This window comes from Tamandua tetradactyla, chromosome 5 (genome assembly GCF_023851605.1).
Source record: "Tamandua tetradactyla isolate mTamTet1 chromosome 5, mTamTet1.pri, whole genome shotgun sequence".
NCBI lineage: Eukaryota > Metazoa > Chordata > Mammalia > Pilosa > Myrmecophagidae > Tamandua > Tamandua tetradactyla.
Genome location: NC_135331.1, coordinates 55,613,578 through 55,632,505, shown reverse-complemented (window position 1 = coordinate 55,632,505; position 18,928 = coordinate 55,613,578).

The window sequence follows — 18,928 nt, the reverse complement described above, 5'->3', positions numbered from 1 at the left end:
ATTTAGTCACTGTGTAGCCAGAGAGGGAAATATGACACATTTCAGGAAGCTTTTTAAATGTCTATCAAATTATGTTGTCAGTGCCTAAGAGGGGATGCATAAGTCACGTCAATTTACCTACAAAAGAAATAATTCTCAGGTCTTACTTTGTTCCTATGGAATGCACACTATGGTTTTCCTACAAATATATATTATGCACATATGTTGCAACTTAGAAGGCATTTAATAACATTAATGCCTTAATAACATAAGCATTAAGCTTATGCTACTTTGTGACTTTCAAGTGGCATTGTCGTGAGTAAAAGTGGGCATTTTCTCAATAAATAAACCACGGACACACCTGAAATAGACCATTAATTCACAACAGCCTCAACTCTGGTATAAAAAAATAAAAATTCTAGTACTAGAAGTAAGATAAAGATATGCTCAGAAATACACTTTGATTTGAAACAAACAAACAAAAAAAATTAGAGGCAAACCTGTGGAAATGGCAAACCATTTATGCAGCCTTACATAAATGAACGTAATACAGGATGATCACATTAGGAATAGAGAACTAAACTCTACTACTGTTGGCTCTTTGAAAAAAAATGAAACAAACAAAGGAGATGTCCCTACACATGGCAAAAATATCGTTGTCTCCAAGAATTTTAGTTGCTCCCATAAAAAAATGAAGAGAAGAAAGTGTAATATCTATACCAACTAAAGGACGGCATACTGGGTAATATTTTCAGCAGAATCAAGCCATTAATCATGGCTTTGTTTGCACATTTCCTGTCAAAGCTAACTATCTGTTTATTTTAAAAAATGGTGTTACCAACTTCAGAGACATTCATACCAATAAAGGGAAATGGATTAGAAATGCCACAGGTGAAGATGAGTAGCAGTTCAGTGCTCAGGAATTTCAGTTTAGCTAACATTTGTCTGTATGAACACACGTGACCACTACAGGGCATTTCAGCTGGAAAATTATTATCTTTCTCAACCAGAGGCTAAACAGAAACCTAATTCATGAATTAGTATTTGTTCTTTCCTGCTATGGATATTAGTTGCTGTTTATTCCTAAACTTTTAACATACTTGTGCTCTCTCTACAACTAGTTCTTCCTGAAATTTTGAATAGACCTGTTTGTTTTATCACTTTTCTCTTTAGGTGCTTAGAAGGATAAATGGTATTATCAGGGTGTACTACAAAAGTGAATACATTTTAATTGGATTATGATAACAGATGCTTTATCCAGTGACTATTGCAAAAAGAAGAGAGAAGTAGACTTCTGTTTTAAGTTCAGAATATAGATTTGGAAATGAAAAGAAGATTATCTTATTAGCTTGGCAACTGATGTACAGCACTCAAAGTCATGCTTTTTGTTTCTAAAAAGAACCATTTCAGGTGAACATTGCTTTTGCCTGGCTACTAGTATGGCATTCATTATAGGGAAAGAGCAAGAGAAAATACAAAGACAGCCATTTTGCACACCTCATGCCAGCTGTGATTACTTTCTTCTGAATCTGAAAAGCAATCAAATACCTCAGTAGCTAAAAAGGCACAGCTGCTCTGTACAAAAAGGAGATAAACGAAATTGTATATAGAAACATGCACTCGTGGAAACTTGAATAGAAATATTTTCTATATTTAATGTAAAATAATTTAATGAGCTTAGCCTTTCCCATACTTAAGAAATACCACATTTAACTGAACACATTAGGGACAATGGGTTCATACAGGCTTACAGTTAGCCCACCCCTGCTGGACGAGATGCTGGGTAGTGGATTCTAGAGAGCACAGGTGTTGGAATTGAATCTAAATCCAGGTATTTGCTTCATCACTGATGAGAAGGTGTGAAGGTGAGAAGAGACGATAAAGCTGATAAAATGGAAGACAGAGTATAGACTATCACAGAGGGATTCTAAATGAACTCACCCTGTGAATGAGGAAGGAGAAAAGTCCAAATGAATAACCAACAAACCAAAGATCTAAACCAGTTGTATCAAATTATATGCTCATTGAAAATGTAGTTATTTGAGAGAGAATTGTAGATACCATGACACTTTCTCCCCAAATACCTCAGCATGTATCTCCCAAGAAAAAGGATATTTTTTACATAATACAGTACCATAACCCCAGCTTTACCCCATTTATGAATATAACATTAATTTAATATTATCTCACATGCAGTCCATATTTAAATTTCCCTTGCTTCCTATAAGATGTCTTTTATAGGTCTTTGCTCAGAGTGAGGGATGGGAAAGTGCCCAGGATCTAATTAAGGTTTACATAGTGTATTTGGATGTGGTCTTTCTCTAGCTTTTATTTATTTATTTTTTTAGCAACTAAAGAAATCCATTCTCCTTTGTCTATTTTTCATGTCACTGATTTTTTTTTCCACAGATACCAGCCACTTGTTTTATAAACTGTCCCACATTCTGGATTTGTCTGATTATTTCCTCATGATTATATTCTGATTTAACATTTTTGTCAAGAGTACTACATAGGTGATGCTGTAGTCTTCTTACTATAACACATCAGAAAGCAAATAATGTCAAATTGCCTGACTATTGGTGATGCTAACTTCGATCACTTTGTCAAGGTGTTATCTTCCAGATCTCTCCACTGTAATCATTTCCCCTCTGTAATTATTTAAGTCATCTGTGAGTGATACTGTAAGACTATGTGAATATCTTCAGCCTCCAAAATGGTTTTAGTATCTGTATTAGTTATTGTTCTATAGAGAAACAGAATCAACAGGAAATATCCGTAAATATAAAATTTATAGAAGCGTCTCATGCAACTGTGGGAACGTAGGGTCCAAAATCCATGTGGGAGGCTGTGAAGCTGATGACTCCGAAGGAGGGTCTGGATGAACTCCACAGAAGAGGTTCACTGGCTGAAGCAGGAAGACAGCCTGTCTCTTCTGAATCCTCCTTAAAAGGCTTCCAGTGATTAGAGACTTCCTGGAAGATGGCGGCTTAGTAAGACGCGCGGATCTTAGTTTCTTCTCCAGGACACCTACTAGGGGAGTAGAAACGATACAGAAAGCGCCCAAAGTCACAACAGAGATAAAAAAGACAGCGTACCCCATCCTGGAACGGCTGGCTGGCTGAGAGAAGCAGCTCGGGTGAGATCGCCGAGGCGCGCGGGCCTTACCGGGCGGGGTGGCAAGCGGCCGGAGTTACTCCCTTCCCCCTTCCCGGGCCGGCTGGGAGAATTGGAGAGGTGGTCCCCTGAAACCAAGGCGACTGGCGCCCACACCACGCGCAGCCCCCGGACCAACTGAGAGAATTGGATCGGAAACCCCCAGGCCGCGGAGAACGGTGACGGGTGGGGGAGGCCCCTTCCAAACCCGTGACTCCCGGGAACGTGCACTCTCTCAGGCGGGCCGCTGCCGCTGGCGCCCTCCCGCCACGCTTGTTGCCCAGGGCCGACTAGGAAATTCGGACGGGCTCTTTCCCTGGCTGCGGTGACCAGCAACCCTCCCTGCGTTCGGACCCCGGGCCAGCGAACCCCCAGGACGGCGAGAGTTTTCCAAAGTTTAAGGTCCCACAGCACCTTTTACTGGTGGGACCCGCAGACAAACGTGTGCCACGAGCGCCACCTACTGGGCAGGATAAGAAAAACAGAACCCAGAGATTTCACAGAAAAATATTACAACCTTGCTGGGTCCAACACCAAGAGAAATCTGAATAAATGCCCAGACGCCAGCAGCAGAAGATAACTGTCCACGCTCAAAAGATTGAGAATATGGCTCAGTCAAAGGAACAAACCAATAGCTCAAATGAGACACAAGAGCTGAGACAACTAATGCTGAATATACGAACAGAAATGGAAAACCTCTTCAAAAATGAAATCGATAAATTGAGGGAGGACATGAAGAGGACATGGGCTGAACATAAAGAAGAAATAGAAAAACTGAAAAAACAAATTGCAGAACTTATGGAAGTGAAGGATAAAGTAGCAAACATAGAAAAAATAATGGATAGCTACAATGATAGATTTAAAGAGACAGAAGATAGAATTAGTGATTTGGAGGATGGAACATCTGAATTCCAAAAAGAAACAGAAACTATAGGGAAAAGAATGGAAAAATTTGAACAGGGTATCAGGGAACTCAAGGACAATATGAACCGCACAAATATACGTGTTGTGGGTGTCCCAGAAGGAGAAGAGAAGGGAAAAGGAGGAGAAAAACTAATGGAAGAAATTATCACTGAAAATTTCCCAACTCTTATGAAAGACCTAAAATTACAGATCCAAGAAGTGCAGTGCACCCCAAAGAGATTAGACCCAAATAGGCGTTCTCCAAGACACTTACTAGTTAGAATGTCAGAGGTCAAAGAGAAAGAGAAGATCTTGAAAGCAGCAAGAGAAAAACAATCCATTACATACAAGGGAAACCCAATAAGACTTTGTGTAGATTTCTCAGCAGAAACCATGGAAGCTAGAAGACAGTGGGATGATATATTTAAATTACTAAAAGAGAAAAACTGCCAACCAAGACTCCTATATCCAGCAAAATTATCCTTCAAAAATGAGGGAGAAATTAAAACATTCTCAGACAAAAAGTCACTGAAAGAATTTGTGACCAAGAGACCAGCTCTGCAAGAAATACTAAAGGGAGCACTAGAGTCAGATACAAAAAGACAGAAGAGACAGATATGGAAAAGAGTGTAGAAAGAAGGAAAATCAGATATGATATATATAATACAAAAGGCAAAATGGTAGAGGAAAATATTATCCAAACAGTAATAACACTAAATGTCAATGGACTGAATTCCCCAATCAAAAGACATAGATTGGCAGAATGGATTAAAAAACAGGATCCTTCTATATGCTGTCTACAGGAAACACATCTTAGACCCAAAGATAAACATAGGTTGAAAGTGAAAGGTTGGGAAAAGATATTTCATGCAAATAACAACCAGAAAAGAGCAGGAGTGGCTATACTAATATCCAACAAATTAGACTTCAAATGTAAAACAGTTAAAAGAGACAAAGAAGGACACTATATGCTAATAAAAGGAACAATTAAACAAGAAGACATAACAATCATAAATATTTACGCACCGAATCAGAATGCCCCAAAATACGTGAGGAATATACTGCAAACACTGAAAAGGGAAATAGACTCATATACCATAATAGTTGGAGACTTCAACTCACCACTCTCATCAAGGGACAGAACATCTAGACAGAGGATCAACAAAGAAATAGAGAATCTGAATATTACTATAAATGAACTAGACTTAATAGACATTTATAGGACATTACATCCCACAACAGCAGGATACACCTTTTTCTCAAGTGCTCATGTATCATTCTCAAAGATAGACCATATGCTGGGTCACAAAGCAAGTCTTAACAAATTTAAAAAGATTGAAATCTTACACAACACTTTCGCGGACCATAAAGGAATGATGTTGGAAATCAATAATAGGCAGAGTGCCAGAAAATTCACAAATACGTGGAGGCTCAACAACACACTCCTAAACAACGACTGGGTCAAAGAAGAAATTGCAAGAGAAATTAGCAAATACCTCGAGGCGAATGAAAATGAAAACACAACATATCAAAACTTATGGGACGCAGCAAAGGCAGTGCTAAGAGGGAAATTTATTGCTCTAAATGCCTATATCAGAAAAGAAGAAAAGGCAAAAATTCAGGAATTAACTATCCATTTGGAAGAACGGGAGAAAGAACAGCAAGCTAACCCCAAAGCAAGCAAAAGGAAAGAAATAACAAAGATTAGAGCACAAATAAATGAAATTGAAAACATGAAAACAATAGAGAAAATCAATAAGGCCAGAAGTTGGTTCTATGAGAAAATCAATAAGATTGATGGGCCCTTAGCAAGATTGACAAAAAGAAGAAGAGAGAGGATGCAAATAAATAAGATCAGAAATGGAAGAGGAGACATAACTACTGACCTCACAGAAATAAAGGAGGTAATAACAGGATACTATGAACAACTTTACGCTAATAAATACAACAATTTAGAGGAAATGGACGGGTTCCTGGAAAGACATGAACAACCAACTTTGACTCAAGAAGACATAGATGACCTCAACAAACCAATCACAAGTAAAGAAATTGAATTAGTCAGTCAAAAGCTTCCTAAAAAGAAAAGTCCAGGACCAGATGGCTTCACATGTGAATTCTACCAAACATTCCAGAAAGAATTAGTACCAATTCTCTTCAAACTCTTCAAAAAAATCGAAGTGGAGGGAAAACTACCTAATTCATTCTATGAAGCCAACATCACCCTCATACCAAAACCAGGCAAAGATATTACAAAAAAAGAAAACTACAGACCAATCTCTCTAATGAATACAGATGCAAAAATCCTCAATAAAATTCTAGCAAATCGTATCCAACAGCACATTAAAAGAATTATACATCATGACCAAATAGGATTCATCCCAGGTATGCAAGGATGGTTCAACATAAGAAAATCAATTAATGTAATACACCATATCAACAAATCAAAGCAGAAAAATCACATGATCATCTCAATTGATGCAGAGAAGGCATTCGACAAGATTCAACATCCTTTCCTGTTGAAAACACTTCAAAAGATAGGAATACAAGGGAACTTCCTTAAAATGATAGAGGGAATATATGAAAAACCCACAGCTAATATCATCCTCAATGGGGAAAAATTGAAAACTTTCCCCCTAAGATCAGGAACAAGACAAGGATGTCCACTATCACCACTATTATTCAACATTGTGTTGGAGGTTCTAGCCAGAGCAATTAGACAAGAAAACGAAATACAAGGCATCAAAATTGGAAAGGAAGAAGTAAAACTATCACTGTTTGCAGACGATATGATACTATACGTCGAAAACCCGGAAAAATCCACAACAAAACTACTAGAGCTAATAAATGAGTACAGCAAAGTAGCAGGTTACAAGATCAACATTCAAAAATCTGTAGCATTTCTATACACTAGTAATGAACAAGCTGAGGGGGAAATCAAGAAACGAATCCCATTTACAATTGCAACTAAAAGAATAAAATACCTAGGAATAAATTTAACTAAAGAGACAAAAAACCTATAAAAGAAAACTACAAAAAACTGCTAAAAGAAATCACAGAAGACCTAAATAGATGGAAGGGCATACCGTGTTCATGGATTGGAAGACTAAATATAGTTAAGATGTCAATCCTACCTAAATTGATTTACAGATTCAATGCAATACCAATCAAAATCCCAACAACTTATTTTTCAGAAATAGAAAAACCAATAAGCAAATTTATCTGGAAGGGCAGGGTGCCCCGAATTGCTAAAAACATCTTGAGGAAAAAAAACGAAGCTGGAGGTCTCGCGCTGCCTGACTTTAAGGCATATTATGAAGCCACAGTGGTCAAAACAGCATGGTATTGGCATAAAGATAGATATATCGACCAATGGAATCGAATAGAGTGCTCAGATATAGACCCTCTCATCTATGGACATTTGATCTTTGATAAGGCAGTCAAGCCAACTCACCTGGGACAGAGCAGTCTCTTCAATAAATGGTGCCTAGAGAACTGGATATCCATATGCAAAAGAATGAAAGAAGACCCATCTCTCACACCCTATACAAAAGTTAACTCAAAATGGATCAAAGATCTAAACATTAGGTCTAAGACCATAAAACAGTTAGAGGAAAATGTTGGGAGATATCTTATGGATCTTACAACTGGAGGCGGTTTTATGGACCTTAAACCTAAAGCAAGAGCACTGAAGAAGGAAATAAATAAATGGGAACTCCTCAAAATTAAACACTTTTGTGCATCAAAGAACTTCATCAAGAAAGTAGAAAGACAGCCTTCACAATGGGAGACAATATTTGGAAATGATATATCAGATAAAGGTCTAGTATCCAGAATTTATAAAGAGATTGTTCATCTCAACAACAAAAAGACAGCCAACCCAATTACAAAATGGGAAAAAGACTTGAACAGACACCTCTCAGAAGAGGAAATACGGATGGCCAAGAGGCACATGAAGAGATGCTCAATGTCCCTGGCCATTAGAGAAATGCAAATCAAAACCACAATGAGATATCATCTCACACCCACCAGAATGGCCATTATCAACAAAACAGAAAATGACAAGTGCTGGAGAGGATGCGGAGAAAGAGGCACACTTATCCACTGTTGGTGGGAATGTCAAAGGGTGCAACCACTGTGGAAGGCAGTTTGGCGGTTCCTCAAAAAGCTGAATATAGAATTGCCATACGACCCAGCAATACCATTGCTAGGTATCTACTCAAAGGACTTAAGGGCAAAGACACAAACGGACATTTGCACACCAATGTTTATAGCAGCATTATTTACAATTGCAAAGAGATGGAAACAGCCAAAATCTCCATCAACAGAAGAGTGGCTAAACAAACTGTGGTATATACATACGATGGAATATTATGCAGCTTTAAGACAAGATAAACTTATGAACCATGTAATAACATGGATGGACCTAGAGAATATTATGCTGAGTGAATCCAGCCAAAAACTAAAGGACAAATACTGTATGGTCCCACTGATGTGAACGGACATTCGAGAATAAACTTGAAATATGTCATTGGTAACAGAGTTCAGCAGGAGTTAGAAACAGGGTAAGACAATGAGTAATTGAAGCTGAAGGGATACAGACTGTGCAACAGGACTAGATACAAAAACTCAAAAATGGACAGCACAATAATACCTAATTGTAAAGTAATCATGTTAAAACACTGAATGAAGCTGCATCTGAGCTATAGGTTTTTGTTTTGTTTTGTTTTGTTTTGTTTTGATTTTACTATTATTACTTTTATTTTTTTCTCTATATTAACATTCTATATCTTTTTCGGTTATGTTGCTAGTTCTTCTAAACCAATGCAAATGTACTAAGAAATGATGATCATGCATCTATGTGATGATGTTAAGAATTAATGATTGCATGTGTAGAATGGTATGATCTCTAAATGTTGGGTTAATTTCTTTTTTTCCGTTAATTAAAAAAAAAAAAAAAGAGAAGGGATAATTGGAGATGAAGGGATACAGACTGTACAACGGGACTGGATATAAAAACTCAGAAATGGACAGCACAATACTACCCAATTGTAATGCAATTATGTTAAAACACTGAATGAAGCTGCATGTGAGGTATAGGTTTTTTGTTTTTGTTTTTTTTGTTTTTTTTTCTTTCTATTATTGTTTTAATTCTTATTCTGTTGTCTTTTTATTTCTTTTTCTAAATCGATGCAAATGTACTAAGAAATGATGAATATGCAACTATGTGATGTTATTAAGAATTACTGATTGTACATGTAGATTGGAATGATTTCTAATTGTTTTGTTAATTCTTTTTTTAATTAATAAAAAAAAAAGGCTTCCAGTGATTAGATTAAGCATCACTCATTGCAGAAGACACTCCCATTGACTGATTACAAAAGGAATTAGTTGCAGATGCAGCCGACATGATCACAATTTCATTATGAAATGTCCTCATCACAACAGACAGGCCAGCACTTGCCTAACCAGACAAACAAGTTCCACCACTGACCAAGTTGACACATGAACCTGACCATGACAGTCCACCCCTTGTCAACTTGGCAGCTATATTCATTCACCTTAAATCATACCTAATTGCTAAATAAAAAACAATAAAACACATTTTTTTCTCACCTAACAATACTTAACTGTCCTGCATATAATAGGAAACACATTAAATCTCCCCAGAATAGGGTGCAAGTCCTTGGGTAACATTCATTCTTAAACTTGATATCTTGCAACTTAAATAGTATAACATCAACAAAACAGCATTACAGTCCTCGTTTCTGTAACTGATCATGTGGTCATCATTCATATTTATCACTACCTCCTTCCACTACCCATTCCATGTTCCCTTTACCCTCAGCAAGTACTTCAGCTGGCCGTGGTTCTTTGCCTGGTGGGGTGACCTAAACCTTCATTCCTGAAGTTTCAGAGCCATTGGTAGTCTTGCCTGAATTGGGTTGTTGCAGTTTTCCATTAATTTTAATCACAGGGCATGGTAGTACTAAAAGACACCCTAGAGGATCCCTTATATTCCAGGAAAACTCTTCTTTACCTCCATTGTGTAGTTGCAGTCCTATTTCCCCCTGATAGTCAGAGTCAATCACCCCAGCCAGTAATGTAATCCCCTTCTTGGCTTGTTGATCCAGGGGCATGAGTAGCCCAAAATGACCAAGTGGAAGTCTTAGATTCCAGTTCAATGGTATCATTGCTGTTTCTCCTGGTGGAAGCCCTCCCCCTTTTGGAACTAAAACCTGTAGACCAGCAGATCTCAGGGTTGCAGGGACAGGAAGCAAAAATTTTCCTAGTGAATTACTAGGGGTAATAGTGAGTGGTGCCACTCCCATTTCCACCCCTTGGTTCCTGGATCCATGGATCCTGGCTATGGGAGAAACAGCACTGTACAGCAGACACTGATTCAGAGCATACACAGCTTCCTGGAGAACTTTACCCCAGCCCTTCAAGGTATTGCCACCTAGTTGGCACCATAACTGAGATTTCAAAAGGCCATTCCACTATTCTATCAATCTAGCTGCTTGTGGATGATGGGGAACATGGTAAGACCAGAGAATTCCATGAACATGTGCCCATTCCCACACTTCATTTGCTGTGCAGTGTGTTCCCTGATCAGAAGTAATGTGGCTGTAGCCAGGTCAGCCTTGGTGAGTGGAAGTCCATGTTGCCAAGCCCATGCATAACCTCCATCCCTACCGCCATGACCACTTTGTTTATGAGCCCATTGACAGGAGTTGGTGGGGAAAGAGGCTAACTGGTATCCACAGAACAGGTTATCTTATCCACTTGATTATTAAAATCTTCCTCTGCTGAAGTCACCCTCTGGTGTGCATTCACATGGGACACAAATATCTTCATGTTTTTAGCCCACTCAGAAAGGTCTATCCACATACTTCTTCCCCAGACCTCTTTGTCACCAATTTTCCAATTATGGTCTTTCTAAGTCCCTGACCATCCAACCAAACCATTAGTAACAATCTATGAGTCAGTATACAAACACACCTCTGGCCAGTTCTCCTTCCAAGCAAAATGAACAACCAGGTGCACTGCTTGAAGTTTTGCCCACTGGGAGGATTTCCCCTCACCACTGTCCTTCAAGAACACCCCAGAAAGGGGTTGTAGTGTTGCAACTGTCCACTTTCAGGTGGTACCTGCATATCATGCCAAACCATCTGTAAACCAGGCCCAAATTTTCTCTTCCTCAGTCAATTCACTGTAAGGAACTCCCCAAAAGGCCACAGCTCTGGTCTGGGAAAGAGAAGGTAATGTGGCAGGAGTGGATACTATGGGCATTTGGGCCACTTCCTCATGTAACCCACTTGTGCCTTCAGGACATGCTCTGGCCCTATCTCATATATATCATTTCCATTTTATGATGGAGGGCTGCTGCACACACCCAGCTTTATGGCTTGGTGGGCCAGACAACACCCAGCTCATGATAGGCAACTCAGGTCTCATGGTGACTTGGTGGCCCATGGTTAAGTGTTCAGTCTCTACTAAGGCCTAGTCGCAGGCCAAAAGATGTTTCACAAAAGGAGAGTAGCTATCTGCAGCAGATGGTAAGGCTTTGCTCCAAAATCCTAAAGTCCACATTGTGATTCTCCTACAGAGGCATGCTAAATGTTCCAAACAACATCCCTATATGCCACTGACACTTCCACCACCACTGGATCTTCTGGGTCGTACGGTCTAAGTGGCAGAGCACCTTGTACAGAAGCCTGGACCTGTCTCAGAGCCTCCTCTTGTTCAGTTCCCCACTCAAAATTAGCAGCTTTTTTGGTTATTCAATAGGTGGGTGGGAGCAGCACACCCAAATGAAGAATATGTTGTCACCAAAATCCAAAGAAATGAATTATGTGATATGCTTCTTTTTTGGTTGTAGGAGGGGTCAGATGCAGCAACTTATCCTTCACCTTAGAAGGGATATCTCGACATGCCCCACACCCCTGGACACCTAGAAATTTCACTGAGGTGGAAGGCCCCTGTATCTTTGTTGGATTTATCTCCCATAGTCTGACATGCAAATGTCTTACCAGTAAGTCTAGAGTAGTTGCTGCTTTTTGCTTACTAGATTCAATCAACACGATATTATCAACATAATGAACCAGTGTGATGTCTTTGGGAGGGAGAAACAATCACGGTCCCTGTGGACAAGATTATGACATAGGGCTGGAGAGTTGATATACCCCTGAGGTAGGAGAGTGAAAGTATATTGCTGACCTTGCCAGCTGAAAGCAAACTATTTCTGGTAGTCCTTACTAACAGCTATTGAGAAAAAAGCATTTGCCAGATCAACAGCTGCATACCAGGTGCCAGGGGATGTATTGATATTCTCAAACAATGATAACACATCCAGAACAGCAGCTGCAATTGGAGTTACCACCTGCTTGAGCTTATGATAATCCACTGTCATCCTCCAAGACTCATCTGTTTACTGCACAGGCCAAATAGGAGAGTTGAATGGGAATGTGGTGGGAATCACCACCCCTGTAACCTTCAAGTCCTTATGAGTGGCAGTAATCTCTGCAATCCCTCCAGGAATCTGGTATTGCTTCTGATTTACTATTTTGCTAGGTAGGGGCAGTTCTAGTGGCTTCCACTTGGCCTTTCCCACCATAATAGTCCTCACTCCATAAGTTATAGACCCAATGTGGGGATTCTGCCAGTTGCTCAGTATGTTTATGCCAATTTTGCATTCTGGAACTGGGGAAATAACAACAGAATGGATCTAGGGCCCACTGGACCCACTGTGAGATGGACCTGAGCTAAAACTCCATCGATTGCCTGACTTCCATAAGCTCCCACTCTGACTGGTGGACCAGAGTGACATTTTGGGTCCCCTGGAGTTAAGGTCACTTCTGAACCAGTATCTAATAATTCCCAAAATGTCTGATCACTTCCTTTTCCCCAATGCACAGTTACCCTGGTAAAAGGCCATTGGTCTCCTTGGGGAAGGCTTGGAGGAAGATTAACAGTATAAATTTGTGGCAGTGAAATAGGGTTCTCCCCCAAAGGGTCCTGGCCTCCCCTTCATTCAGGGGACTCTGGGTCCATAAACTGTCTCAAGTCTGGAAATTGATTAAGGGGCTGTGACTCTGTGTTTTTGTAGCTCAAGTTAGACTTCTGTTCACTTGACCTAGAACACTTTTGTTTATACAACTCAAGCAAGACTTTAGTAGACTGCCCATCTATTGTACTTCTAGGTGCCCCATGATTTACTAGCCAATGCCACAAATCTCTGCAAGTCAGATTATTTTGACTCCTGCTTTGGGTTTGCTGTCTATTATTATAGCCACATTCACCCTGTCTTTGGTGATTAAGTGCTGCCACCTGGCTTCTTCCAACTTGGGATCCTATCATCCCCACTGTGTTTAAGGATTGCAGTTCAGTGACAGCAGTTCCCAAAGCAATATCTGACCTACAGAGAAGTGCAACTACAGAGCTCTTCAGGGATGATGGTCCTAGTTTCACAAATTTATTTCTCACTGTTCTGGTAAAAGGTGCCTCCTCCAGACATTTCTGGGGTGTAAGAGCATGCTTTGCATCATAAATCCACTCCAACATTCCCATCTCTCTAAGCCTCTGATCCCCTCATCTACATTAGCATTTCACCCTCAGGTAATGTCGGCCACCTTGTGATCCATGTTCCAACTAACCATCCAAACAAACTGTTAATGCTTTTTCTGACCCCTCGAGCTATAACATTGAATGCAGAATCTCTGCTTAGTGGGCCCATATCAATAAATTCAGCCTGATCCAGCCTTATGTTCTTCCCACCATTATCCCACACCCTTAAAATCCATTGCTACACATATTCCCCTAATTTCTGTCTATATAAATTGGAAAACTCATACAGTTCGTTTGGAGTATAACGTATGTCCTCATGTGTGATAATTTGTACCTCACCTTTAGGGGCCTGTTGGGAGTAGTCTAGTTATAGGTCTGGAAGAAATAAGGGGTGGGGGGGGTGGGTCATGAAAAGAATTAGAAGTCTCTTCCAAGCCATTTGCTTCAGGGCTTTCATTTGCAGTTTCATTTGATGAAACAGGATTAATCACTCTAGGGCTAATCCCTTCAGGTGGAGGTTGGGTGGCCAACTCCTCAAGGCAGACTGGAGGTGGGGCGGCTATGTCCTCAGGGCAGACTATTTCAGGGTTATCTAGAGAAGACTCAGCATGACCCAGGGTTTCAACCTCACCCCCGACATCATTATCAATCCATATGTCACCATCCCATTTTTCAGGGTCCCACTCCTTTCCAATCAGTGCTCTCACTTTAACGGCAGACACCATGCAAGATTGAGATTTCAGTTTACATTGTAAAGTTGCTACTTTAACAATAAGATTCTGAGTCTGATTTTCAGACCTCTCAAGTCTACGTCTGCACGAAATAAGATTTTCCTTCAGGATACTCATAGAAGCATTTATGCCTGTCAGACAGAGCGTAACCTTCTCATTTGAAGCCTTAAGCCCATCCCTTTCAGTCATTAATGTATCCAGTGTATCTAACAACAACCAGCCAACATCTCTATACCTCCTATTTCCACAAAACTCTGTAAAGATGTCAAAAACATTATCTCCCAGAGATATTAGAAGCATTAGAAGAATCGAATGGTGATATTTTGACTCTCTCTTTTGCTAATTTACCCCATGGATTGGCAGTACCATTCTGATTGTAGGAATGAGAGTCCTTAGTGCCTTTGGGTCCAGTCAGGGTAGAAAACCCATTATAAAAAAACATATTTAAGATTCTATTTCTTAAGAACCACCCCTGGTACCAAGATATATTAGTTAAGGTTCTCTAGAGAAACAGAATCAACAGGAAATATTCGTAAATGTAAAATGTATAAAAGTGTCTCACATAACATAGAAATGTAGAGTCCAAAATCCACAGGGCAGGCTGTGAAGCTGATGACTCCGAAGGAGGGTCTGGATGAACTCCACAGGAGTGGCTCGCTGACCAAAACAGAAAGAGAGCCTGCCTCTTACTAAATCCTCCTTAAAAGGAGGATTTCCTTCCAGTGATTAGATTAAACATTCTTCATTGCAGAAGACACTCCCCTTGGCTGATTACAAATGGAATCAGCTGTGGATGCAGCTGACATGATCATGATTTAATTCTATGAAATGTCCTCATAGCAACAGACAGGCCAGCACTTGCCCAACCAGATAAACAAGTACCACCACCTGGCCGAGTTGATACGTGAACCTGACCATGACAGTATCCATTGGTAATCTTTGATTTATCAGAAATTTCAAAATAATGATTTTCTAATTTCATCATTCCTTTGACATTTATTAGCTAGCATATTTCTATAAAGAATAGCTTCCTACCCCACTCCCTTTCTCTTTTCTTTCTCTTTCTTTCTTTTTTGGTATCACTATGAATCATTGGACATTTAAAATTTTATTCAGTGAGTTGCAATGCTTTAGTGTTGATATTCCTTTTGATATTCAAATTGTCTCAATTTATGCCGGTGGGAACCCCTTCAAGCTGTCTTATGTGTGTGTGTTTAATGACTCATTTCATTTTTGAGAACTGCCTTGACTTCTTGTAGTAGAGGCTTAGCTTGTATTTTCCCTGCTCTGTACCTGTAATCACCCATTTATCCTAGGAGTATTTTTTTAATCAATGTAATTGTGACAAAATCTGATGAATTGATGAACTTAAAGATGACGATATTCAGAAATACTACTTCAGAAATGCACTCAGCAAAATTCATATTAGGGTTGATGTGTGTCAACATCAATTATTAATATAATTTTGAATGTTCCTCAATTGATGTTTTTTGCTATACTTCAGAAATTTTAGCTCCATCTGTAGAAATTATGGTATAAAATAACTGGGGGAATCAGAACACTCAAGAAAGAAAACAACACACATTTATTCCTTTTTCCTAAACAGTTGGTGAGGTTTTTATGTTATGTTCACATGAGCCAGACGACTGATCAATTTGATCGATTCCTTCCAACTGGCCAATTTAGTGGGAAGTCAGAGACTAAGTCAGACAAATGGGCAATGTCAGGCCTTGATCTGCACCTTCGGGGAGGCATCTTGGCTATCCCAAGTCCCTTCAAAAGGAAGGTCACTGCAGACTCTCTCCAGTCCTGGACTCAATACTCATCTCATTTCACCCCTGTGTACCTTAGCTTCCTCATGGTTGACTATGCAAGAATGAGTGAGTTTCCTTCACTTCATTCCTTCTCCTCCCAATTCCTCCAACTGGCATGGCTTCCAGTTTTCAGCCCCTGGCCAAGTCTCCTGACTGTTGTTCTTACTTCCCTTCCTTGGTCCAGTGATTTCACTATGGGCCCGGTACCAGCTCCACCTACCAACTCCATTGACTGCATGTCTATAATAATCAGGCCACTCACCCAGCAACCTCATGAACACAGAACCTAGTCATTCCCTTTGACAACAAGGCTCTAGGATGTGTTCTAAAACCTGAGTGACAGGAGTAGAACAAAACCCCATTAAAGTTCAAGATACAGAGACCGTGTCTAATTGGGGTTGCCTCTTCTGTCACTTTTATGAGCTCCTTTTTCTGCCATGATCATGTTCCTTATGATTTTATCCTGGGTTCATCTCTACGGCTGGAGGCAGAATAACTTCTGGAGTCACATGCAGTAGCTCCTCTGATTACCAGCTCTGTGACCCTGGCCAAGCTCTGTGACCTTGGCACCTTAGATTCCTGTAAAATGGACATAATTACAGCAGCTACATCATAAGATTGTTGGGAGGATTGACAACAATCCCCCCAACACAACTAAAGGGATTGGCATGTGCTGGTCTTGATAGTAGGTCAATAGTGATTTCTTATTATTATTATGGCTTTACTCTCACTCCTCAGGTAATCACACTAAAGAATTTGTGATGGTTAGGTTCTGGTTTCAACTTGGCCAAATGATTATTCCCAGTTGTGTGGTCAGACAAGCACTGGCTTGACCACTGCTGCAAAGATATTTTGTGGCAGGGTGACAAATTGGAAGTCTGGTGTATTAAATCATCAGTCAGTTGATTGCATCTGTGGCCGATTACATCTTCGATCAACTAAAGTGTGTCTCTCACAGTGAGATCATCCAATCAGTGGAGACTTTTAAGGAAGAAGAAAGCAATTTCACTGATTCTTCAACCACCGAACCTCTCTTATGGGGTTCATCCAGACCCTTCATTGGAGCCTCCAGCTTTACGAATTTTTGACTCTCCCATTCCTACAGTTGCATGAGACACCTTCATAATTCTCATATTTACAGATCTCTCCTGTTGGCTCTGTTTCTCTAGAGCACCCTGACTAACACAGAATTTAATAGCTACTTTCAAGAGAACACCCTCAGATTTTATCAACATCCCTCCTCTCCAACATCTATCCTTAAACTCTACAATGATAATGCAAACATCCTATCAGTCAGCTCCAGTTTCTCAAACTCAATATTTTCAAAGATAAATTTATATTTTCAAGTCCATCCATTTCTCTCTTACATTTATTTTTTCAACCTCTTGATAAAGTCTTTCACAAAACAAATGTTTTAATTTTGATGAACCCAAATGTGTTAATATTTTTTCTTTTAGAACCATGTTTACAGTGTCAAGTCTAAGAACTCTTTACCTACCCCTAGGTCTTAAATGTTTTCTCCTACTGTTTTTCTAAAAGTTTTGTATTTTACATTCAAATCTATCATGCATAATGAATTAATTTTTGCATAAGGTGTATGATTTAGGTTGAAGTTCCTATTTTGCTTATTTATACCCAATTCATTTTGATCAATGACATCACTCTTCACTGAGTGGCTACTAAGTCCTGTGGGTTTCCCTCTCCTCTCCACCTCCTCTCCCACTCTAGATCCAGGTGCCTGTCCTGGATTATTGCAATAATCTTCCTTCACACACTTTCTCTCCAGCCTCTTTCTATTGTGATCTATTCTCTCCATTCTGTCCCAGAATCATTTCCTAAAACTACAATTCATACTGTCAGTCTCCTGCTGAGATACCTGAGATGGGTGTTGATGGATGACGCAGTTCTGACTCCTTAGTTTGGCATACGTGGCTCAGATAACTCAGCCGTCATTTGCCTTGCCTTCACCTCCACCTAATCCCCACATCGCAGTGCTTCAGCCACTCACTCCAGACTCACAAAGGACTTTCAGTAATGCTTTTGTAGATATTTTCCATCATTTTCTCCAACTGCAAAGCCTTGTCCTGTGCTTCTCCCTTCATTCCTAGCTGAAAGGCCACATTTTCTCCATATCTTTCCTCAAATACTTGCCCCCCCCTCCTTCCCAGGCACAATTGTTAATATTATTATTGCAATATTAATTCCCAGCTATATTTCTTTTGGGCATTTTTATGCCTCTATATTCTGCATCTGTAAAATAGGACTAATAAAAATTTAGTTCGTGGGATCATTGTGAGAACTAAATGAGTTAATGTATGTAAAGTATCTTTACTATATTAAGTGCTCAATGCATTAGTTATTAGCCTTGTTATAATTATCTTACAATTTCTCTGTATCTCATATAATAATTTAACATAGAACACTGGATATTTACTCCTCTTCTCCAGCAGGTGGTTAAATTTCTGTGGCTTATTTTACTTATCCTACTCTGCTAATAGGTAGTAGGTCCTTGATAAATATTTGCTAAACTAAATTGATTGTTTTAATTCAATCAATTTATAATTAAATGAAAGGAATTGTTTAACCGATTTCTCACCATGAATCACCAAATTGTTTTATTGAACTGATTATTTTGGCAATAGATGGATGTTCCTTCACTTCAATTTCTGTTTTAATTTTGCTAATAAAGTCTTGAGGGATAAATAACCCTCTAAAAGAAAAGATAATCAGAGGATTTATGCATGATGGAAAATGTTTGTTTCTTCTACTTAATGATCACCATTA